The sequence below is a fragment of the Mizuhopecten yessoensis genome, unplaced genomic scaffold (genome assembly GCF_002113885.1).
Source record: "Mizuhopecten yessoensis strain PY_sf001 unplaced genomic scaffold, ASM211388v2 scaffold207, whole genome shotgun sequence".
NCBI lineage: Eukaryota > Metazoa > Mollusca > Bivalvia > Pectinida > Pectinidae > Mizuhopecten > Mizuhopecten yessoensis.
In genome coordinates this window covers 29,338-55,594 of record NW_018403431.1, presented here as the reverse complement: position 1 = coordinate 55,594, position 26,257 = coordinate 29,338, and positions in this window count along the sequence as shown.

The window sequence follows — 26,257 nt, the reverse complement described above, 5'->3', positions numbered from 1 at the left end:
CATTCTTTGAACTTCAAACTCTTGAACACGTTTCATTGGTTTAGTTTTAGAAAAATATTTGTTCCTCGACTAATATTTGCATTTGTGTTGCAGTGCCTCTAGATAGCAGTACCAACTCAAAATGTTTGCATGATTCAATAAAAGCAAGTGTGTAGTAATACATGTATTAACAGTTTGAAATGCATCTTTTTAACATGTATAAGGGTATGCAACACAGTTCCGTTCAAACAAATTCTCTATCGCGCCTCATGGAATATGTTTGAATGGAACTATGTTGCATACCCTTATAAATGTTCAAAAAGATGCATTTCAAACCTTAAATGAATATCTACAGTGTAAAACATTCGTTTTTCAGCAACACAAAAAAGATACGATACCTCGCCTGTCTCTTCAAAGTTGAGTATCATATTGTAACGTATATGTTACCTGGTCAGCCAGCTTCCACCGAAATGATATGTTATTTGTAATTATTTTTGTTAGCTACTGTTAATTTTATCTATATTTGAGAAGAAGAAAAATAATTATGGTATGTTGCATTAAAACAAGGATATAATTTGTTCTTGTAACGCATCTGTTCACACATAATTTGAAAACAACTTCACAAAAGATCAACAGTTACTCCCATTTAAAACTTGAACAGATACGTTTCAATTTCCAAAGGATACGTTACACATTATATTGGTCATTTGGTTTCACAAACAAACTTTAAATCGATGTAATGATCACTTGTGATCAAATATATGCACCTATCTTAAATGTTCACATAACCAAGCCGATTTTATATGGGAAAATGATGCATCAAAACAGAAACGTAACCAAAGTAAGCATATATACGTTACATGTTTTCCAAATGATGTGAACCCTTATCCTCACATATTCCACGCTTTTCACGAATTGAATCCATTTATAGTAATTATATTTATTCAAACATCTACAATAACGTACACAAATTAACTATTATTATATATGCATTCATGTCTTTGGATTTTCTAAGATTTGAAGAAATTCCCCTTGAAAACTAAGCCAGCTGATGCAAGAATAGTTCGTAAAAGCTCTTATTACATTGTTCTCATCAAAACCAAAAACTACAGTATCTTTGTTAGAAGCTACGATTAAAGAACCATTTATAACGTATCTTTTTATAACGTTTTTGTCGGCAAAACTGTTCACGTCAGCAAACTTAAATTCCTCGGTATTCGCTTTAAAACCATTTGAGTGCCACAGGAATCTCCTTAGAGAGTGCCAAGCCAAATTCTGATAAAAATGTGATTTGAAAATATATGACGTAGAACAATTGAACAATGGGCCAGGCGATGACGTCTAGTCATCATGCCAACCTTAAGTCTCCATAATGAAAATCGACACAAATTGATTTTTTTTTTTTTTCAACGTTTTACGTTGGTAAATGTGTCTATGTACAACCAATGAAAGCTTACGTAACATGTATTGTCATGTATTATTTGTCAAATTTTACGTATCATTACAAAAGCTCTCAAATGGAATGATATTAATGTTGTAAATAACTATTGTTTTCGCGTTTTATGTACCAATTTGTCCAAACTGAAAACCAGAAAACATACATAGTAATAGTGAAATGTATATTTATTTACTCTTCACGAGTATCTGTGTCTTGCAAGACACATCGCATGTACCCTACGGAAACAAATAGAGTATGCCGTACTCGCACGGCGCCACCCATTGCCCCTGACACGATAGCAGATACTCCTTCTGCTGATATGTTCGTAGATTTATATCAGGTTGTCGTTCTCCAACTGATCACTACATAGGCTGTCCACGATAACCTGAATGAATGCCGTCCGGCTCAACTTTTATTTCAGATCTGTTTTTTGGGAATAACATATGTAAGCATTTAACAACATCCTATTGAAGACGTTGAACACGATCTTTTCCCACAATTTAAGTGTTTTGCAGTTTTCGTCATACGTTAGATTCAGCATGTCATTCAAGTCAACACCGTCCATCTTCCATCTTTTGCTTCCATGCATATTGATACATGACAAACGGCTTTCCTGTTTGGACGTTCTTTATATGCGCATATAGTAAGATGCTTCTTTTTCTCGTGTAGACAGTTTGGCCGGCGTTGATACTTAGTGTTCTAATTGTGTTTATTTTTCTATGCTATTCGTACGTAAAGTGACAGTAAAGTTCGTTCCAACCTGAAATAGTCTTTTTGCCAGATCTTTTGAAGGAAAAAGTTACTAAATCTAAGCCTTTGTTCAGCAACCCCGCCGCTTTCGATAACACGCAAACACGGCAGAAGACCTCTGCGTTTGTCCAGTAGGAACAAGATCACATCTGCGACCCCTGTAAACGGTTATCTGGAGAATGTAGCCTGTAACAGAATCCGCCAACATCCAAACGTTTACCCGAACTTGCAGTGTTTTGAAGGGATATTCTGAGTTATTTCAGTTCTATTCTTTTTACTAATGATTCGTTTATGGTAAGATTTGGTGTAAAGTGTCGTTTAGATAGCATGTTCACACATTGGACGAAATGTTTGAACTTGTGGGGGTGTGGGTGTTTTGCGGGTATGTTTGTGTATGTTTGAATAATACATGTATAATCGATAACCTCCCGTTCATACATGTACATCGAATGGTAGGAACTTGATATGATTACTTAAGGAACTCGGACTTTTTCATTTAATTTGAAATTTTCAAAGAGAGGAAGACGTACAAGTCCTCATAAAACCGTATAAGTTGTTCACCCTGTCTAGTTGAAATAATATGCATTAGCTTGTCTTTGATCAGGCTTCAGATTATCAGTCTCGCAAGCCAACGAGAGTATTGGATGCACACTATAGATATAAAAAAAAAAAAAAATCCTATATTGTTTATCTCTATTTCTAAAATATTTTATTAAATAAGAAAATTGCCTTTTTTCCAAGCAAAAAAATCTGGAGTTTCACAATCAGTTTTGGGTTTGATTTCACGGCAATGTTACAAATAGGGATCATACATAACATTATCTCCATACATGGAGCTTGGTGTCCACTCACCATGTTTATTTCCTTAAAAACTGAGATACATTTACATCCAAATCAAATAATAAGGAAGGGTAATATAAAGTACATTTAGTACTGATATGTTCTATGTGCATACATGTTTAACATACTTACTCCATCGTATGTATCAATTGGCATATAGATGTATCAATGTATAATACTGTACAATTATATTGATATTTCGTTATGTTTAAATTATTATGTATGTAAATACATTCAAGGATTTAAAGTTGTACTTCTTCTAATCATGCAATTATCCTTATTAAACCTCATTGTTCGTATTTATTCTTAATGAATCGCAAGAAAGAATATGCAATTCTTATACGAGTATTGTGTCCACTGTATACGGTCAGTTTAGGCATATGTTTATATGTTTACTTAATCGTCATTTTCGTTGTTGTGCCCTGTGACGTATATATGACCACACATAGTTACCAAGTGCAATCCAAGATACAGTAGCTCTTTGGTTTCAGTGTCCGTTAGGTTGAAGTCCGTGTAGTATGGATTAGCGAAGAATATTCGAACTTTGTTTTCGTTGTCTAGTCCTGATAATGTCACAAACACAGTCGGTGGTAGTTTATTTTTTAACTATAAGTATCAATACGTATCTCTTAGTAACCTGATCAAAGTACATGTCGTAACAATGTAGCTAATCATATCTTGGTACTCCAGTCCACACCTGTCACATATGCGTGTTGTCCTCTGTGGTATACATGTGACCACGGCTGTCACAAGTTTGACTGCGCTCAGATCATTTGCAGACTGGGCCATACTTAGTAAAATATATGGATGTTTGTATGTACATGTAGCATGGGTTTCCCGGAAGCGAGAAAACTCTATATCCGACTCCATCCTCTAAGTTCGTGGTCTTCTTTTATGTGAACAGTCCTTTTCACTATACTTTTCCACGCTCTTTTGGAAGTAAATGTACATGTTTCTAAATATGAATATAAATGCTGTTCCAGATGAAAGTTTTGTAAAATTTTGGTTATATCCGATATAAAACCTCGATATTCGAAAAGTTCTCCTTTACATACAAATGTGTATAGTCTCCTGCTTAACGTGAGTGTGTATCGGTAGGGATATTAGAACCCTGAGGATATTAAGCTTCCTTATGTCTATGTCTGCCGTAAGTCTTATCGTACCAAACATGCTTTCAGCCATATCTGATCTGGTCATTTTATTTAGTCCCATGATGCGTTTCGCAGCGTAGTGTTTCAGTTGATTTGTACGTTTCACGTCAGATAATGTCAAATTGGACCATAATTCGCATCCATCCGTAGAGAGCGGTAGGTATAACAACTGTTTTGTAGAATTTTGCCAATGTCATAGTGTTCAAATTAGTGAAATCTGTTCCTATTCCTGTTATCGAATGTAAGGCGTTTTTTCCGTTTCCGGTATCCTTTTTCAACCTTATTTGCTGATTTTAATTTATTGTTCATTGGTATCCCTACATGTATGTATTCACTTTGCACAGATATACGTTCATTGTTTATCATAAATTCCAGGTCAAAAAGTTCTGGAGTTTCACTATCAGTTTTGGGTTTGATTTCAAGGCAATGTTGTTGCCATCCAACAACAAGTCATGCTCGCAACATACTTACTAGGGATCATACATAACATTATATCCATACATATACCTGAGTTCAAAGAATCCTGAGTGTAGTGTTTTGGTCCATTTAATAACTAGATACTGTTAAACATTTCACCTTCGTGTGAATTTCATTTCGCGATATATGTTTGTTTGTTTTATTTACGGTTACTTAATTATTTATATATAAACTTTATTTATTTTGCAACAATTGTGAAACAAGTTTTTCCAACTAAATTAGTCACACTTGCTGGTCCGGGTAGAAGGGCGCAGGGGGTCTTAATATGGAAGGAATATGCAGTGCCTGGAGAAAACCCCACGCGGTCTGGCATGTAACCCGATACTACCTTCTGTTGTATCAAATGTCGTTCTCCTGGGATAATCGTGGTCCTTCTATTCATTCCTTCATTACCTCGTGTACTAGATCAGGAAAAACCAGCCACGTGGTCTGTTTTTATGTATATAGTTATGATACGAATACACAGATTAACGGTAAACGTGAGTGTCTTGCACTCAGCTATCGTTTGTGTAGAGGGAAGGGGAGGAGGAATGACGGGTGGGCGGGAAGGGGGGGGGGTGGCAAGTAGTCGTCGAGATATGTGGGGNGGGGAGTAGTCAAAAGAGAATCCGGGTGAACTAAGTGTCCATTACAATGTACGTGTGCTAGACGTGTTTACATAGAAACCAGTTAAAGTTTTATTGTTCCTTTGAATTCACACATGTCAACACAGTGTAAGCTTTATTTGAGCCCTTTCATGGTGTATTACTAGCTACAATGAACTACAAAAAGCATACACCTGTAATGGTGAGTTTTTGTTTCTACCCGAACGAACTTAGAACACTACATACGCACAAAGACGACATCGCTCTAAACATCGAGATAGTTTCAGCATGGGAATATTATATGTGATGTAATATATTACTGTATCAAGGCATACATAACTGTGCACACTATCATTGAAATGATCAGATAGCGTGCGATACCTGTTTGTTTCCAAGACGCAGTTCCGTACTAAATTAACGGAAAAGAAAAGCAAGAAATATGAAATTGGAGGCGAATTCCTTGGGGGCATATTGCTTGGTTCCGGAGGTTCTAAACATGGTTGTATATTTACATTCGCTCCCATTGAAGCTGTGTAAACCGTGACTGCGTATACATTACCGTATACGCAGTGAGATTCCTTGGAGACCATTGTTTCCTATTGATTACGTAATTTGCATTGTGACGTCATAATGGTAACGTTGGAGATCCATTGCTGCTCGCAGGCTGTAGGCTGTTCATTTGTTTGGATTTACGCACGCTACGGAGGTTTTGTACCATTATAAAAGCAAATGTGTTGGAGTTAGCTTTATTCTGAGTGTACCATCATAGTAGGAAAATATGTGAATATAAGAATTGATCTTCAGTTTGACTGCGTATACGCTAGTATGAACGCAGTTGGCAACGAACATATTCTTCATGGAGCGCTTACGCGCTCCATAGAATATGTTTGTTGCCAACTGCGTTCATACTACCGTATACGCAGTCAAAATGAAGGTCAATCCTTAAATGAAGTCATGGTTCTCAGGAGAATAAGGTCGAAACCACGGAGCAAACAATCGAGCCGCTATTATTCCGTCGAGCTAATCTGCCGGAACACGGAAACGTCGTCTATAATGTTATTTAATAGTTGATGACGTCATTGCTATTGTTGAACTGCCGGATTTCGGAGAGCCTACAAATAGGCTCTCTGGCACTCAACGGTAGTAGCATAGGGCCTATGAATAAGCTTTGTGATATTCCAGGGGTTAAATTTACACATTGTACAACAATGTTATGCATCAGTTTTATCGTGTAAGCTATACAAAATCCCCACGACAATGAGTACAGATTTATTAGACAAATACAGGTCACGTATCTGTTGAAATTTTAACGGACAAACCACGAATACCGAGTTTCATGCAGGATACTTGATACATGCTTACGGAATCAATATCGATGGATTTATATGCGATATAAGATACTTTTAGCCAATATACCAAGATATTTCAAACTTGTATTCATCGATTAAAAAAAGCCTGTATGATGAGTGTTTTGTTAAGTAACGTATCTAGCAAGACATTTTGCGACGGTAGATAATCGCCAAAAATAAAAAGGTTTAGACTGCCACAGGGCCGATTTGGGCCGATCTGATTTTTACGTTGACTGCCGCAGGGCCGATCTGGGCCGATCGGCTTTTAAAGAATTTTGAAGTCACGCTCGGCATTGTCCATGACGTCATCAATTCATGTGACATGAGACGATCTGGAAACTATTTGTTCTGTGAGGCGATTTATGTTCAAATTTCAATCATTGTAAAAAAATCTATCGACATCACAGACGCACATATCGTATACCAATGGAAAGCTGAAAACCTGATCTTGAAGCTCGTATTTAAAAAAAGATGACATGCTTTCCCCGTTTTTTGAAATACCCGTCCATAGAATAAAGGAAAAAGAACAAAATCACGACACCAAAGTATATACTGCGTGTACCGTTTCATGCATTTCACGCAGTTGAATATTCTAATTTGATCTCCACTCTACTTTCTGTCTCGGTGTCAAGTGATAGAGTATGGATACTTTTTATTTATTTATCTATACATCACCATGCGATTGTACAGCAATACTTTCAGGCCGACAACAAATTCTTTTCAGATATTTCGAACTTCTAGCGAACATAATGTGACGTATTCGCAATAATGACATCATGAACAACGATGTATTGAATAGATACTCTTGGTACATAATGTATTTTGACAAGTTACCCAACCATATTGATCTCTTGTCATGTTCAGAGAGTTATATAAACTAGTGTACTAACATTCTAGCATAAACAGTGCCTTGGGCTGATATTGCAGTCTCGAGTTGATACCGGGTGTGATATGGAAAAAGACATGTATTAACTAGCACTTCTATCGGTAATATTTGCATATTCATCTGTTTCTTAGAATTCTTACCGTGATGAGTGGCCAAATACATTTTTTTCGTAATAAAACAGAATTGTGTCTATGTGAATGACGTCAAAGAATAACATGTATGCTAACTTGTTTGATGAAAAGTGATATCTGGATAATAATATAATGAATTTAATTATCATAAACTTGTCCGTGATATGGTATGTTTTGCATGTGCGATACTGATTATTGACAGTGCATAGTCGATATCGCGGACTGACCATGTCCGACCGGTATGCGCCAAAATATTGTCAAAATATTTGAAGGCTTTACTGTGTTGAAGACTATGGTGACGTTATTTACGTCACATTTTATGTATTATGACGTCATCACAGGGTGACGAATTTGCCTGCACTAACGTTATATATCAAACTATTCTCTAATATTCAATTCCCACTCAAGTTCGACTCAATACAACTGCCAAATGCAACCTGTTTCATTTGCCGATGAATTTGACCAGATTTACATTGCATGTGCGTATGATTCTGCGAAGGGAGATAACTATTGACATGTTTAAACAAAGATACCACTTGATTAGATTTTTTATTTTTTATTGAAGCAACACAAGAAATTGTTCAAACAACCAAAAACGATCAATCAGCAAAATAGTATCAGCTCACTTAGTGATAAGTCATGTCCTGCCCTAGAAATTATCCTTCCAGCTACCCATTCTGCCTTGTGTAATATTATCCACCCCCGGTATAAATCGAAAACATCGTAGATCGAAAGGGGTTCGTTACAAATTTCTGAAATACACACATCATGCTTTTTACTGATATGGGTCACAGCACACATACATATAAATGTATGTTTATGTGTGCTGTGACCCATATCAGTATAGCATATGTGTATATATGTATGTTTATGTGTGTTGTGACCCATATCAGTAAAGCATATATATGTGTGTTTAAGACGTTAGTAACGAACCCCTGTGGTAGATCCATGTGGTCCCGTTTTATATGAAATACAGTCGAACAGCCAAATGTCATATAAAATGTTTCGTCCTTTCAAACCACGTTAAGTTTCCTGTCTAATTCGACATTCAATTACTGCAGCTTCACATTCCAGAAGATGAGGAACCTCAAAATTTAGCGGCTCTCCACTTCGAGCTAGTAAAAAGATGGCTACCGTAGACTCGCAGCTGAGCCTGTGCACCGCGTCTAGACATTATTCTTCCGCGATGACGCATCAGAAAATTTGATATCTTATGAATTCATCTTCAAAAATCAAATATGACAATTAAAATATGGTTTTGTGTTTCGTTTCTACATATTCTGGCTGTTTTGAACTATCAACGTACACCATCATTTTGAATGATGGTCCTTCAATGACGGACTATATTTGTTTTACATTACGTCAATACGTAAACTTGCACAAGCTCCAGAACCTAGGACAAACGATCAACTCAATTCATCACCCCATGGAATAGACCAAAGCAAGATTCAATCTTTAAGTTAATAATATGGATAAATTATGGAAAATTCCAGTTGCAATTTTTATTCTCATAACCGTCTTACTTTTGTAAGTTGAGAAAGGAAAATTCTAATAAATTAAGCAGAGCAACATTTTCAGCAGTAATTAATAAATGAATGCGTTATGACATTTTCTGATTCTATAATTAAAATTGTCGTTAGACTTTGCTATTTGGAATATTGAATAAATTGATTACTAATCGTCATTTGATTTTCACTTGTAATAATTTCGACATATTGTGCTGATTTATTCCTGTCCCTCTCATACAGCTACAGGATTTAGTTAGGCTGACAAATATTCATCATTATATATTCATTTCATTATCATGATAACACAATATCGGTAACCCTTCCAGCCAACAACCGCACATTCATACATATTTGATAGTATACTTATGTCTGGATTAGACATTTCAATTATTCACCACATTTAAGCTGCTTGCCTAATGGAATTCGGGAACTGAAAACCAGTGCTTTAAAATTAGATTTGTAATCCGAAAAGAACATGTACTGCCTGCCGTCGTTAGTTTCTACCCTTTGCACGGCCTAATCTGAGTTAGCCATTGGCATTTACGGCAGTTTAAATCTCGAATGGTTAGCGTATTTTTGGTTTACAAATGACCTTCGTTGACATAGTTCTCGGGGATTTCCGAACTTTCGTCCTTGAGAACTTTTTCTAATAGTGGATACTCGATTAACCCCTAACCTTGACATTTTGTAAATTATATATCCTCGAGCAGATTGCGGTAGGACAATTTACCGAGCTCGGTATAGAGTTCCTCTGTCATTGTGACACATCCTTGGAACCACGGTCCAACGAGCTATTGAGGTGTTCCACAGTAATTCTGACAGACCACTCAAACTACGGTCCACTGAGTTTGTTAAGTTCCATAGTCACTTATGCACTTCACTGAAACTACGGTTCATTGAGTTTGGTTAAGTTCCATAGTCACTTTTGCACTCCACTGAAACTACGGTCCACTGAGTTTGGTTAAGTTCCATAGTCACTTATGCACTTCACTGAAACTACGGTTCGTTGAGTTTGGTTAAGTTCCATAGTCACTTATGCACTCCACTGAAACTACGGTTCACTGTAAATGGACATATCCCCTGCATACTACATATGCCTGTAAATGAAAATGTATGTATTTAGTGTTTATATAACGTTAGGACATACATAGTTCCAGAAAAATGTTTGAACACCCTCTGCAATGAGAGCAAATGCACCATTTCGGCCAATATTAGTGCATAGCTTACTATACATGATAGTTCCACTATAAAGAGAGAAATTGACACTAAAACAATATGAATTTTACCAATAAAGCGTGACTATTTTGTTTCTCCTTGTACAGCGTTATTTTCTCTCTCACACAACAATGTTTCCAATTTTAACGAGCTCTCTCAAAAAAGTGGGTTCGAATATATAATTGCGTGTTGCCATTTAGAATAACACATTAGCTTAGTTACATACCTATATAACACATTAGCTTAGTTACATACCTATACAACACTTTAATATCTAACATGTAAACGAAATAGCCGATCTGCTGTACCTTACTGGGAATGTTAACCTTGAAATGACTAGCCTAGCGTTTTGAGACAAATTGCTTTAAATGATGTCGTTTTCGTTTTGAAGAGCGACTATAATTACAGCTTGTAGAAGCTATTATTCTGTAATTGGGTTATCGCCTTCATCACTCCAACCGAGCTAGTTTTAATAGGTTCAAACTTCGCCTTTACATCTGATTTAATTACCAGCTACATGATGGCAGCAACGAACTTTTTTAACTGTTATGAAAAACGTTTATGTTCTTTGTTGATTTCTTTTTCATAATATTCGTTTTATTCAATATTTAAGGATTTACTTTCTATTTAGTTTAGATAACTACAATGGAACTCGGGTAAATTGATTAATCGGCGAAGCCGATTATAATTAATGTACCCGTGTATCATACGATAACCTGAACTAAAAAGAAAGTTAATCCTTAAATATTGAAAAAGAAATACAATGAAAAAGAAATCAACAAAGAACATAAACGACATTCATAAAAGTTACAAAATTTCGTTGAAGCCGATTATGATTAATTTACCCGAGTTTCATTGTAGTTATCACCCGATAACCTTTACTAAATAGAAAGTTAATCCTTATATTTATAGTATTTTTCTTTAATATTACATAAAACGCGTTCTTTTAACCGGAATATATCCCGCGGGAGGATAACAAGCATTCCATTCAAGCCCGATGAGTGATACGGTTACTCTCCGCGCCACGCTTCGAAGGCCACAGTGACATGATACGACCAAACTAGGACTTATACGAACGAAATCGGCTGCATATCTTCAACATGAACATCACATTGGTTTGTATGTTCGCTCTGAAACATGTAATCATAACTCATTAGCGATAATTCTTCCTTCAAAGTTGCATTATGCGGCTATTTTAAGCACAACTTGCAAAGTTGCGTAACCCGATGCACTCGTACAATATTTCACTCGCACTCATAAACTGTTATAATAAAATCATATCGTTGTCATTCCATTATAAGTTTATTTCAAATGTTATATCTAATACCCAAAGACGTCCGGAACGCTATAATATGGAACCAACGGCTCGCAGTTACGGAACTCTACTGTGTTTTTGTAGACTCCACGGCAATGGTAACTACATAATGTTTACAAAATCACAAACACACCAAGTAATTTTGATTTTAACTGTGTGCTGTGATCTAACTATCAGTTTTTAGGCAGGCAAATGACATGTAGGTCATGTAAGTTTATCGAACCCGTCCTGTGATTACCATTATGTACCAGCCTTATCGAGTGCAGTTGAAAATATTACGGCAAAATTGCGGTATATCGAACGTTATTGTCAAAATTGAATTTAATATCGTAATTCTGTGCATTGTTTACATTTGTCATCAAAGTAAACGTATATAAATGAACACAGACACGTAAAAAAATACAAAATCCAGCCGTCCTCTCAGTTTGTGCAGTAATCATCGGGCGCTGTAAACAACGTGACGTCATCGGAATGTATAAATGTATACATTTCAACAATGTATATTTTGCATGAATACACTGAATGAGTTGTACAAATCTGGAATCCCCGGTAATTCTGTTTACTTCTGAAAATAGCGATGGAAACTCCCGCGATGTTAACTTATACATATGTACACGGTGTATGTATCACTACGCGCACGAGAATGACTGTCGTTATCGAGTGATAATGATCATGAACTCAACAAAGGTTATTGAGTCAATTACGCTTGAAACTGTAAATATTCTTTGTTATTCCAATTTGCCTTAACCAACGACACAGTCAACCGTATATTGATACCAAACTATTTCTGTTCCTGTGGCTTTCTCATTGTTAAATAAACGAATCAACTAGCAGCAACATATGCAAAACACTGCACATGAATGTCGTTGCCTTTTTGTTGATATCCTGATGTCAAGACGTTAAAGTGTTACTTTGATTGACAACATTGTCAATGTTTTAATGATATTTTAATTTTGCTGTTCGTATGTTCCTAGCACGCTTAGTGCTACTTTTTTTCTGACAAATATATATTTATATTGCAATTTCAATATGTTGGCGATCAATTTTGTTGTTGGTTTATCGTTAATCTAACCATTCATGCCCAGTCAATGAACTATTTTGTTTCGTTGTCCGTATTAATATTCTTTTGTTTTTGTGAACAATTTGCGATGTGTTCATTGTATGGTTGAGTCGGGTTTTTTTACACACTGATATCACAAGGTAGTTGATTTAACTTGATCTATTCACCTTATCTCGGATAGGGAAATGCAGAATTGGAAAATAAAACAGTAACACAAAATCATTCCAGCAAAAGTAAAATATAAACATAAGAAAGATTTAAACAGAGATACTTTAAAGTGTTTCAGGAGAAGAAGACCAAGTGCTCATGAGAAGTGATTCTCATTATTTAACGATGAGACCCATGTAAACTATGTGAATCTTAGTAAACTCCAAGTTTTGTTAGCAGATCGCAGGTCCTATTATTATGACTACAATTTATCTGTACGGAGATACAGCATAAAAAGTGACTTATTTGTAAACTGTAAAGCATAGACAGAAATGTTTAACGTTTCAATGTAACTGATGACATTTTGTCATTTTGAATTTCGCCGAATCAGCTTCAGAGGTCCAAAAGATCCCTGACTATAAGCCCATCATGTAGTAAGGGCTTCGATCATTTAACCTGCAAATCAAAACTAGTATTGATTAGACAACAAACGCTAAGATTGTTAAAAGCTGCATATGTACATGGGATCCGTTCATGTAAAACAGCCGTTAAATACGTTGATATTACATCTAAACAAAATTCGTTCTCATCAATATAAGAAAAAAATATTGTCGTCACTGTACTATAAAAGTAAATAGCTCAAGTCTACACCAAGGTACAAATGTACCTTTTTGAATCTTTGATTTCTACAGTAAAACCACAATAATTAATGCTCAGTATAACCACAGTAATTCAACTGTACAGCCAAAATAGTTCATTGTTCAGTGTAGCCACAATAGTTGATTTTACTTTTTTAGCAAGAATGATTGATTCTATTGAATAGTAACACTCTTTAATTCTTACGTAAAGACAAATCATCTAATTTCTAAATAGCCACAATTAATTATTCTTCAGTATTGCAACACTCATATATTCTTCTATATAGTCACAACCATTGATTCTAAATCTGCTGTTAAGGCTCAAACTTCGATTCAATTGTATATAAACAATCATTGATTCTACTATATAACCTCAATCATTGATTCTTTTTTATATCCACAATCAGTGCCACAGTCATTGATTCTACTGTATAGCCACAAACATTTATTATACTGTATACATATATGTAGCTACAACGAATTAGTCTACTGTATAGACACAAACATTGATTCTACTGCATAGGCACACATATTGATTCTACTGTATAGCCACAAACATTGATTCTACTGTATAGCCTTAATCTTAGATTCTACTGTATAGCCACAAACAATGATTCTACTCTATAGCCGAAATCAGTGCCACAATCATTGATTCTACTGTATAACCACAGTCATTGATTCTACTGTATAGCCACACACATGGATTCTACTGTATTGCCACCGTCATAGATTCTACTGTATAGCCACAAACATTGATTCTACTGTGTAGCCACAGTCATAGATTCTACTGTATAGCCACATACATGGATTCCACTGTATGACCACAAACATTGATTCTTCTGTATAGCCACAAACATTGATTCAACTGTATAGCCACAAACATTGATTCTACTCTATATCCACAATCAGTGCCACAGTCGTTGATTCTACTGTATAGCCACAACAATGATTATACTGTATAGCCACACATATCTGCTCTACTGTATAGCCAAAATAATTGATTCTTCTGTATAGACAAATACATGGATTCTACTGCATAGCCACAATTATTGATTCTACTGTATAGCCTCAATCATAGATTCTACTGTATAGCCACAAACATTGATTCTACTCTATATCCACAAATATTGATTCTACTCTATATCCACAAACATTGATTCTACTGTATAGCCTCAATCATAGATTCTACTGTATAGCCACAGTCGTATATTCTACTGTATAGCCACATACATGGATTCTACTGTATTGCCACTGTCATATATTCTACTGTATAGCCACAAACATTGATTCTACTGTGTAGCCACAGTCATAGATTATACTGTATAGTCACATACATGTATTCTACTGTATGGCCACAGTCATAGATTCTACTGTATAGCCAAAATAATTGATTCTACTGTATAGACAAATACATGGATTCTTCTGTATAGCCACAAACATTGATTCTACTGTATAGCCTCAATCATAGATTCTACTCTATAGGCAAAATCAGTGCCACAATCATTTATTCTACTGTATAGCCACAAACATTGATTCTACTGTATAGCCACAAACAATGATTCTACTCTATAGCCAAAATCAGTGCCACAATCATTTATTCTACTGTATAGCCATAAACATTGATTCTACTCTATATCCATAAACATTGATTCTACTGTATAGCCACAAACATAGATTCTACTGTATAGCCACGAACAATGATTCTACTCTATAGCCAAATTCAGTGCCACAATCATTGATTCTACTGTATAACCACAGTCATTGATTCTACTGTATAGCCACAAACATTGATTCTACTGTGTAGCCACAGTCATAGATTCTACTGTATAGCCACATACATGGATTCTACTGTATGACCACAAACATTGATTTTACTGTATAGCCACAAACATTGATTCTACTGTATAGCCACAAACATTGATTCTACTGTATATCCACAATCAGTGCCACAGTCGTTGATTCTACTGTATAGCCACAAACATAGATTCTACTGTATAGTCGCAAACATTGATTCTACTGTATATCCACAAACATTGATTCTACCCTATATCCACAATCAGTGCCACAGTCGTTGATTCTACTGTATAGCCACAACAATGAATCTACTGTATAGCCACACATATCTTCTCTACTGTATAGACTCAATAATTGATTCTACTCTATATCCACAATCAGTGCCACATTCATGTATTCTACTATTTAGCCAAAATCATTTATTCTATTGAATCGCAACAAACATTGATTCTTTTCTATGCTGCAATTAGTGCCACAGTAATTGATTCTACTGTATAGGCGCAAACATGTATCATACTGTATAACCACAAACACTGATTCTACTGTATGGCCTCAATCATAGATTCTACTATATAGCCTCAATCATAGATTCTACTGTATAGCCACAAACATTTATCATACTGTATAGTTACAAACATTGCTCTACTGTATAGCCTCAATCATAGATTCTTCTGTATAGTCACAGTTTTAGATTCTACTGTATAGCCACAAACATTGATTCTACTCTATATCCACAAACATTGATTCTATTGTATAGCCACAAACATAGATTCTACTATTTAGCCACAAACATTGATTCTACTGTATAGTCACGACTATTGATTCTACTGTATAGCCACAAACATTGATTCTACTGTATAGCCACAAAAATTGATTCTACTGTATAGCCACAAACATTGACTCTACTGTATAGCCTCAAACATTGATTCTACTGTATAGCCACAAACATTGATTCTACTCTATATCCACAAACATTGATTCTACTGTGAAGCCACAAACATTGATTCTACTGTATAGCAAAAAACATTGATTCTACTGTATAGTGGGAAAAGAGTTCGAAATAATATTATTCTAACAATAATTAAATATATAATAATAAATGGACATCGCTCCAATGTATAACAAACCCTCTTATGGAAGCCTCGTACGCTGTTACCGTCTAATAACGTTTCCCTGTAGGAGGAGTACAAACCAACACCCGTCTGTTAGAGTTAAAGATAAGTTTGGTATATCTGCATGGTAAAACATTCAACATGTTTCTTACGTTCCTGATAGCCGACCCATGCCATCAGCTATTAGATACTGTCCGTGTATTGAGTGAATTCACAGATTATAGGATCGAAATACGGATGACTGTTTTCTACAAGGAATTATGTCTATAGATAAGGAGGGAATGGCTGAGCTCGATTTGGGGGAATTCTGCTGACATAAAGTAGCTCCCAGGTCGTCCTATCTTTTATATGCACTCGGTTGTCAATATTTCACGGAGGGAATTATGTTAACGATAAGAACAACGTCGTAAGTTGGAGAAGATCGACATTAAAATTCTTCTGATCTCTTGTCGTACTATCTGTCCTGCAGTGTAATACAAATTGTCACTTACCGACGACAGACAAGAACACATTGATTTTACGGAAACTCTACAATCTAATTATGGCTATTGGTGTTATAAAACAAATTCTTTCGGTTTAAATCAATTACAAATCCGGAGTGTAAAAATGGATTTTCGAAACAAGGTTTAGAGGTAATAATCGGTCCGAATTCCTTTTTTACAGTTACTTAAGGTTGTAAGTGACCTCGTAAAGACGAAATATGTAGTAGGCCTGTAAAGTGGATGGGAAGCCTAACAAAACACGAGCTTCATCCGGGTATATCTAGTAATGAAGGAAATAAAATTCTGCGTTTGAAATGATGAGATGACATATATCGGAGAATTTCTGTTAATATGGAGCACGTTGATCGTGACTTAACAAAGCCGATAGCGGCCATATTGGTGTTCCACGATGACTGAGGAGGGACCAGGAATGCACTATACATTGATAAGTATCAGTAACGCATGCCAGGAGGAGGGAGTAACAGGAGGGTATATTGACTTGTTCGGGTGTTAGTACCAGTTTGGAATTGCTACATGGATAACTATATTTTGTTAGTTATATACTTGAAGGACTGACGTACTGGAGTGGTTTATTTTGTTGAGTGTATTGAAGAAGTAGAGGACTGTACTAGATTACTCTACTTTGTTACAAATAGGTATACAGTACTAGGAGTAATATCGCAATACATCAAAATATCAATTCCATATGTTAGAACACATAAAAGTAGGAAAGGTTTGAACATACAGCATCATGAATGAAGACGTTATAAGCACATGATATATATATATACGTAAATGTACAGTACATTATTATGTTACAGGAAGTAATTATATAGTTGACAAAACAGCAACTACATAGTGTAAACAAACTGTAACTATATATTCTATACAAATAGTATGTGTGTATTCTGTACAAATAGTAAGTATATATTCTATACAAATAGTAAGTATATATTCTAAACAAATATTAAGTATATATTCTATACAAATAGTGAGTATATATTCTATACCAATAGTATGTGTGTATTCTATACAAATAGTGAGTTATTCTATACAAATAGTACGTATATATTCTTTACCAATAGTATGTGTGTATTCTGTACAAATAGTAGGTATATATTCTATACCAATAGTATGTGTGTATTCTATACAAATAGTAGGTATATATTCATACAAATAGTAAGTATATATTCTATACAAATAGTAAGTATATATTCTATACCAATAGTATGTATGTATTCTGTACAAATAGTAAGTATATATTCTATACAAATAGTGAGTTATTGTATACAAATAGTAAGTATATATTCTATACAAGTTCAAGTTCAAGTTCTTTATTACTTTAAGTCGGTTGACTTATCAGTTATAACATATATACAAAACAATACAGAGACAACATACAATATGATACACATACACATACAAAATGTACACACACGCCTACACACACACAACACACACCGTTGAGAGTGAACACTAACCAGCAATCAGCTCAGATCTCCTTTTGTTTGCTTGTATTAAAAATTTGCCAAGATTTCTAATGTCGGATACATTCTCACAAGTAAGCAGTTGAATTAATTTATACATGCTTGTATGTCTTACATAATATTTCTTAATTAGTTTCAACCTTATATCAATATAGCAAGGACATTTTAAAATAAAATGGAACTCATCCTCGACATCATTCAGTTCACATACTGAACACAATCTGTTTTGTCTTTCAGTTCTATTATATCTGCCAAACTCAATATTTAACTTATGTGCAGACATTCGAATTTTACATATTTGTTTTAAATAATTTATATTTACAGGTTTTGATAAATAATACTGGTGACCAAAATCACACACATATTGATACAATGCTCCTTTAGGAGAAGATTGATTTTTTTCAAAATTTTCTTGTCTGAATATGTCACAAAGACGTTCCTTTATAAAATGAAAAGTGCTATTATTTAAACTGGGGGATTCCCACACATTTCCAAGACCAATTCTGTATAATTCTTGTTTTACACTATACTGCCGTCACACCGGACTGGCGTCCTTACCGCGTCCTAAACTGTCATATTTTGGAGAACGCCGATGGTCGCATTGAGAACGCCAATGATTTTTCTAAAATAAATCCAGATTTCGAGTCAGCCGTCACACCGGAGTTCTGTGCTCTGCGATCTGTGTATGTACACGGCGTTCCCAACACGACCTTACCGCGTTCTTACTGCGTCCTTGGAGTTTCTATTGAGTTTACACGGCGTCACTGCGGCGTCCATACGGCGATCAGCGGCGACCCCACTGCGACCCCACTGCGTTCTTAGCGTTTCTACCACGACCTTACCGCGTGCATGGCGTTCCCACGGCGACNGCGTCCTGAGCCAGGACGCGCTCAGGACGCCGAACCTCGGCGTTTACTTTGAACATGTCCAAAGTAAACGCCGTCGCTCTGCGACCTTCGGCGTCCTTGGGGTCCCCACGGCGTCTTGATGCGTTCTCACCACGACCCTACGGCGTCCATGGCGTCCCTTCCACGTCCTGGGTCGCCGTAGGGACGCCGTAGGGACGCCAGTCCGGTGTGACGGCTGTATAATGACATTATTACAAAGCATATCATCATAGCATGACCTTAGAATACAATTTCCTACATTTCTCAGTTTTATCCAATATTTGAATATTCGTAATTTTCTAACTATTTTCGTGTGATATCTTCCAAGTTCATAATATACGATAACATTACTGGTTTTTTATGTAATCCTAATATTTGTTTGCAGAATCTCACATGCAATTTTTCGATGTCTGGTGCGGCATTGAAGCCCCATACTTCCGCTCCGTAACTTAAAACACTATTTACATAAGTATCGAAAACAGACAATTGAGTTTCTATACTAAAATATTTTTTCTTACAAACATTTAATAATGCAAACAAAGCTTTTCTCCCCTGGTCAGCAACTTGCTTTTGAGTATGTCTAAATTTTCCGTTAAAATTCAATAGTTCACCAAGGTAATTGATTTGATCCACAACATCCAATTTATTTCCTTCGTAAAACCATATTTCATTTCCCCTTAATATCCCTCCATTTCTAAACACGCAATTTTTTTGTTTTCCCAGTATTTACGGTCAAATCCCATTCTTTGGTATAATTTGCAAGAGAGTCTAACATTGTTTGCAAACCCTCTGGTGTTTCAGATATAATCACCATATCATCTACATACATAAGTAAAACATATTGATATCCTGTATTTCAATAGATGGACAATTTTCTGATAAAAACTGATTTCACAATCATTTACATATATAGCAAACAAAAGGGGTGATAATATTTCCCCCTGAAATAATCCGTTTTCAATATCAAAAAATTTACCATTATATTTAACACAACATTTTACACTTTTATATAATGATCTGATCCCTTTAAGAAGATTACCTTCTACACCTTCTTTGATCATTTTATACCATAAATTATGTCTATTAATAAAATCAAACGCTTTTGTATAATCTATAAAACAACAATAGAGACGTGTTTTTTTTTAAAGTACGATTAATTAAAGATTGTAAAGCGAAAATGGCGTCTACAGTAGAAGCGTTTTTTCTAAATCCAAACTGGGCGTCTGTTACTTTATTATATTTCATTTCAAACGATACGAGTCTTTCATTTATGACAGCAGTAAAAAGTTTACCAGCACAACTTAACAAGGTGATACCTCTATAGTTGTCCGTATTATTAATGTCACCATTTTTTAAAAACAGGAACTATATTACCAAGTGACCACGATGATGGGAAACAACCAGACTTGAATATATTATTGAATAATAACAATAAACATGGCATTAAAATACATTTGCAATTGATAAAATATTCATTAAAAATTCCATCTTGTCCACAAGCTTTGTTAGCTTTAAGTTTTTTGATAGCAGCCATAATCTCCATCTCAGTTATTTCTATATCTAGTTCATGAGGAAGTAAATCCTTAGACTCCACGTCATAATCATTAAGATAGTCGGATATGTCCCTGTCTATCGCGTGCTCACCAGATCCCAATGAATAAAAGTGATGGTAAAAATCTTCTACATTTAAATCCACATTTAAATTTTGTTTACGTTTCCTAAACGTTTGGTAAAAAGTTCGCGGGTTGAACTTTCTTAAATAATTTAACATGTCTTCTTGCGGACATTAATACTCTCTTTTTAACTTAAATGCAAGTTTCTTATACATTTGTTTTTATTTACTAGTAATTCTCTGTTTACATTAGATTTACAAACATTAAAAGTATACAGTGCATATTTATAATCTCTATATCGTTGTTTACAGGAATCCGTAAACCATGGCTTATCTCCCTTTATAACCTTAGTCTGCTTACCTGTGCCTTTATGTATGATTGTTTGGGTACAATAAGGAACACTTAACTCATTTAAAATACTTGTAAAATTGTTAACACATGCATCAATTCCTTCTTGGTCACATTCAGTAGTATCTCATGACTGTATTAGCCTATCAATGTTTTCTAGCAATAACTCACAAATTCTACTATTATTTTCTTCATTCCATCTTATACTTGTTTGTCTCTTGTCATTTAAATTGTTGTTTTGTTTTTCATTTTCAACTCCTTTACAATTATGACACAATGAAAAAGTAACCGGTGCGTGATCAGAAAAGACACTAAAATCACCTGTCTTCAATGTTTTGATAAAATCAACCTTATCGTCTTGAACTAAAACGTAATCGATAAGACTAGTTTCATTTCTATTATAGAATGTAATATCTCCCTTAGGATCACCAGGATGTCTACCATTAACAATTCTAAGACCGGTTGATTTACAAACATCTAATAATTGTCTACCAAACTGATTTACATGTTTATCTATGTTATAACGTTTGGGCATCTTCACGTCTGGTATATAACTAAAAATATTTGATAACATATCAGCAGAAAATTCTCCTATTCGATCTAATCTAATAAAATCATCAACCTCAACAGTTCTACTATTAAAATTCACCCATGACAACGATATCACCATGTGTATGGTATTTAGATACACATTCTTCTAGACATATAAATGGATCTATATCTTTTTTTTCATAAAAAGTGCTGTTTATCGGTGGGAAGTAATATGCACATATATAAGTATCATGTTTAGTCTCAATTTCGCCAATGCATTTCAACTTCAAAATCACAATGCTATCCAAAATATTTTCAACAAATGTACAAATTTCACTCAATCCATTTTTAACATAAATTATAATTCCGTCCCCTTTGGCATTGATACGAGGAAATGCATATATACAATAACCAGGCAGTGATATATCATCGTCTGGTTTAACCCAGCGCTCATATAGACAAATTATATCATAGATATTTACACTTTCAATAAATTTCGGATCTTCAAGTTTGTCACATACTGACCTACAAATGTTCCATGACATAATTGTCACACTCTCCTGTCTGTCCTATGTACATTGACCACTCTCACCCGGTTTACCTTTACTGAAAGGAGCTTTTTCCAGAAGAAACCTCAACAGGCTGTGGTTCCTTGACCGACAACTGTCCATCACAGACTGAGGTAATACAGGGTGCGCTTCCGCTGCTAACTGACTCGGTGAATGGCACTTCTGTGGTGCTAGCTAGTTACCCAGTGGCAACATTGTCGGGCCTCCTTTCCTCGACTGACAGCTGACCCCCATTGCCAGGAGTACTAGGAGGCTCGCTTTCCCTACCCAAAAAAGTAGCTAACCCATCACCTATATGTGGTTGCTTAGCGACAGCACCAGTGGTCCTCCTTTCCTCGACTGATAGCTGACCCCACTGCCAGGAGTACTAGGAGGCTCGCTTTCCCTACCCAAAAAAGTAGTTAACCCATCACCTATATGTGGTTGCTTAGCTACAGCACCAGTGGGCCTCCTTTCCTCGACTGACAGCTGACCCCCACTGCCAGGAGTACTAGGAGACACACTTAGCCATTGATCTAACTTGCCACTGACCATCCTCAGTGGAACCATATCGACAGGCCTCCGTTCCTCGACTGACAGCTGACCACCACTGCCAGGAGTACTAGGAGGCACGCATGAATAGACATTGCACCTTCCTTCTGTCACAGCACAATTGTTGGGGAGTGAATACTCACTACCTTACTCTCCTCTCCAACAAATGGCACCAGCTACCGCCCCCGTTCCTCAACTGGATGGCCAGGAGTACTAGGATAGGCTCTGGATACATGGTTACCGTATGAATCACCTCGACGCTGCCTGGTTGCTGATGGAGTAGAGATGTGGCCCGATGGTGCGGACGGGTTACGTGTCCTTTTCCAGCCACGTTTACTAGGAGTCTGGACCACCTCACTGAATGTCATTCGCTGTTTCGTATTATGTCCAACTGGCTCGATGTACAACTCTCCATCTATGAAGAGTCGGTCTCTGACCAACTTCACGTTATGTCCGCCCCTCTTGTTATGTTTTGCCATTGGGTAAAGGCGTTTCCTCCTAACTTCAACCTCATTTGGAAATTGTTCATTTATTCCAAAATGTGACCCTTGCAGCAACCCCGCCTTATCTCTGACCAGTTCTAGGTCCTTATGGTACACAAACACTGCCACAATTGGTCTAGGTTTTCCTGTGAACCTTTTCCAAATCTGTGTATATTAGCCAGGTGCACAAACTTGCTTATTTTCAATTCATTTTGAAGAAAATCTCTCAGTTTCTCCTCTGTGTCTTCTCTATATGTCTCTGCTAGGCCATGGACAATTAAGTTCCGTTTCATAGATCTACACTGTAGGTCTTCTAGTCTTTCCCTCAGTTACTCCTGGGTCTCTGGTGCCTTCATTAACACTAACTCTGAACACATTCTCTTCACATGTTACTAGCTGTTTCTTTAATAGCTTAACATTTATAGCGGTTTTTTCAGACTTGCCTTTCAATTGCTCGTAAAATGCATTTATAGCATTTACACTTTTTTCAAATTCAATGTTCTTTACTTTAGTCTCCCTAGTGTCGTTTTCCAGTACTCGAACTCTCCCTGTCAGACTGTTTAAACATTTATCAATATTGTCAAATTTAGATACTTGCTTTTCAATCCAATCTAATCTCAAGTCCATCTTTCCAACGAGTCCTAAAAGTTGATTGAGAGCGCTCTCTATCGTTGGTGGAGTATTAATACTGTCAGTGTTCGGTTTTGGTTGGTTCTCCGACATCATGATATGGTAATCAGTAGTAAAGTATAAAGTAATATTTCACTGTCTCTGATATACGTATCCATATATAGTAAAGGTCTACATAGCACAGGTAAGTCCAAGTACCCTGAGTACTACTCAGCTGCTCAGGTAATTTCCATTGTTGTTTATGTTCCTTGCTAAAACTGTCCAAAACTCACTAAATTGCAGAAAGTTATTAAAAATATGTAAACACTTATCTTGAGTTCATCCGTGTTGATCACCACAACAAAAATCACATAAATCCATTTCTTCACAAATAGAACATAGCACAAAGTCTCAGAGCTGATACAAACACCTGGTCAGTGACACTTCGCTCACATATAGTGAGTTATTGTATACAAATAGTATGTGTGTATTCTATACAAATATTAAGTATATATTCTATACAAATAGTAAGTATATAATCTATAAAAAAATAAATATTATATACTCTATACAAAATTATTATATGTTCTATACAAAAAAGTAATTATATAGTGTTAACAAAGTAGTTGTATATTGTTCACAAAAAGTAACTACATGTATATAATTTGTGCAAATAATATCTATTCAGTGTATACCGATGGTATAGTGTATTCTATACAAATAAAACTATTCATGAATGATTTAACTACCTAATGAGCCGGATTCTGTCTGTTTGTTGTGATTATAAGATCAGCCCAATGTCGCTTGACATTTAACTTTACATACACACATCCGATTGCATTTCTTGATTAGTTAAGCGCATGTGTTCATATGTCCGGACCAGTGTCTAATACGCTCGGTTTAATTTTCGTAGTATTATAAAACAAATACCAGCTATTTTAAATGGAAGTAATAAGTTCAACAACAATTCAACTCATAAAATTCTGAAAACGGTTAATCTACAAGACTGATCCGCAATAAAGAAATGACAGGATAACTATACACGAATATTTATTTGATGTATATCTAGCGAGTATAACATATAATAGTTGATGTAACTTGCAGCCAGAAACTTGATGCAAATTTCATTACTAATTGTCTTAAAGAAAGCATACGTTTAAAAGAAATTTGACATACCGATTTTCGCCTTCGGATTATATCATAAACACATAAGATCACACTTAGTTGCGATATGTCTTCAACATACGCACACACTTTGTAACTTTATACGATAGGATAAGGTAAGTTTTGATTTTTTAATACAAATGTACTAAAATAAAATAAAAAAAGAACTAATATTCCATATAATCAACAGACATATATGCAAACATTAACTCAACGAGTATTCATGATAAAACATTATGAACTCGATAGACATCAAAACAGATCAAGGACTTGCAAAACACCATTCTCCGGAAGCCTGACATTTTAAGTTATTTGGTGTCCACTGCTTCCAATATAATATTTCAACAGAATTTAAATTGTAAACCAAAACATACATTTTAAACATAATCTTTTATTTACAATATTTTGAGAATGCACTTTTACACTTAACTCATTATGAACAGAATTATCACATACACCTATAATGTTAATCAATACAAGTACATAAACTACATGCATAAACTTACTTGGATAGTATATCTAAAACAAGGGCATATTGTGTCACCATAACCTTTAATGCAATAAATCAATTTAGTGTTCATTACATAATTGCTGATAACAGATCTTAAAAAACTATCTAGAGTCACACATTCTTACACTTTCTGCAAATAATTTAGCCTCTTTTAAAGAGTTTTTCAACAGCTTGACCATTCCAACGGAACATAATCCACTGTATTTTTAATCCCACTAGCTACATTCTTTTATTGGAACTTGCCAACATAAGCAAGATTTTGTATTATCTACTCAGCTTATTGAGTTCGGAACAAACATTGTGACTGAATACATTTTCAGTATTGATTTTGAGTCCACTATCTGAAGAGAATGGTGCGAGCTTCGCTAATTAAAACGACGTGGAAAAAGTAATTTATTTCAATTAAATGTATTCACCGGTCCATACTACAACTTGTATCGTTTTTCACATTGGTTTTCTGAAATGTCATTACAGGCGGACGCCTTAAGGACGGTAGAGCTTGAGTAAATACAGTAGGCTACTCTTAGACGACAACCATAATGGGATTTTACGCTTCACCTTATTCGGTAATATTTTCATTATAATTCACTTGAAACGAACCGTACTCAATAAAATAGTATCTTGTAGAAAGCAATTAGTAGGCTAATACGAAAATGTACTAATAACTGG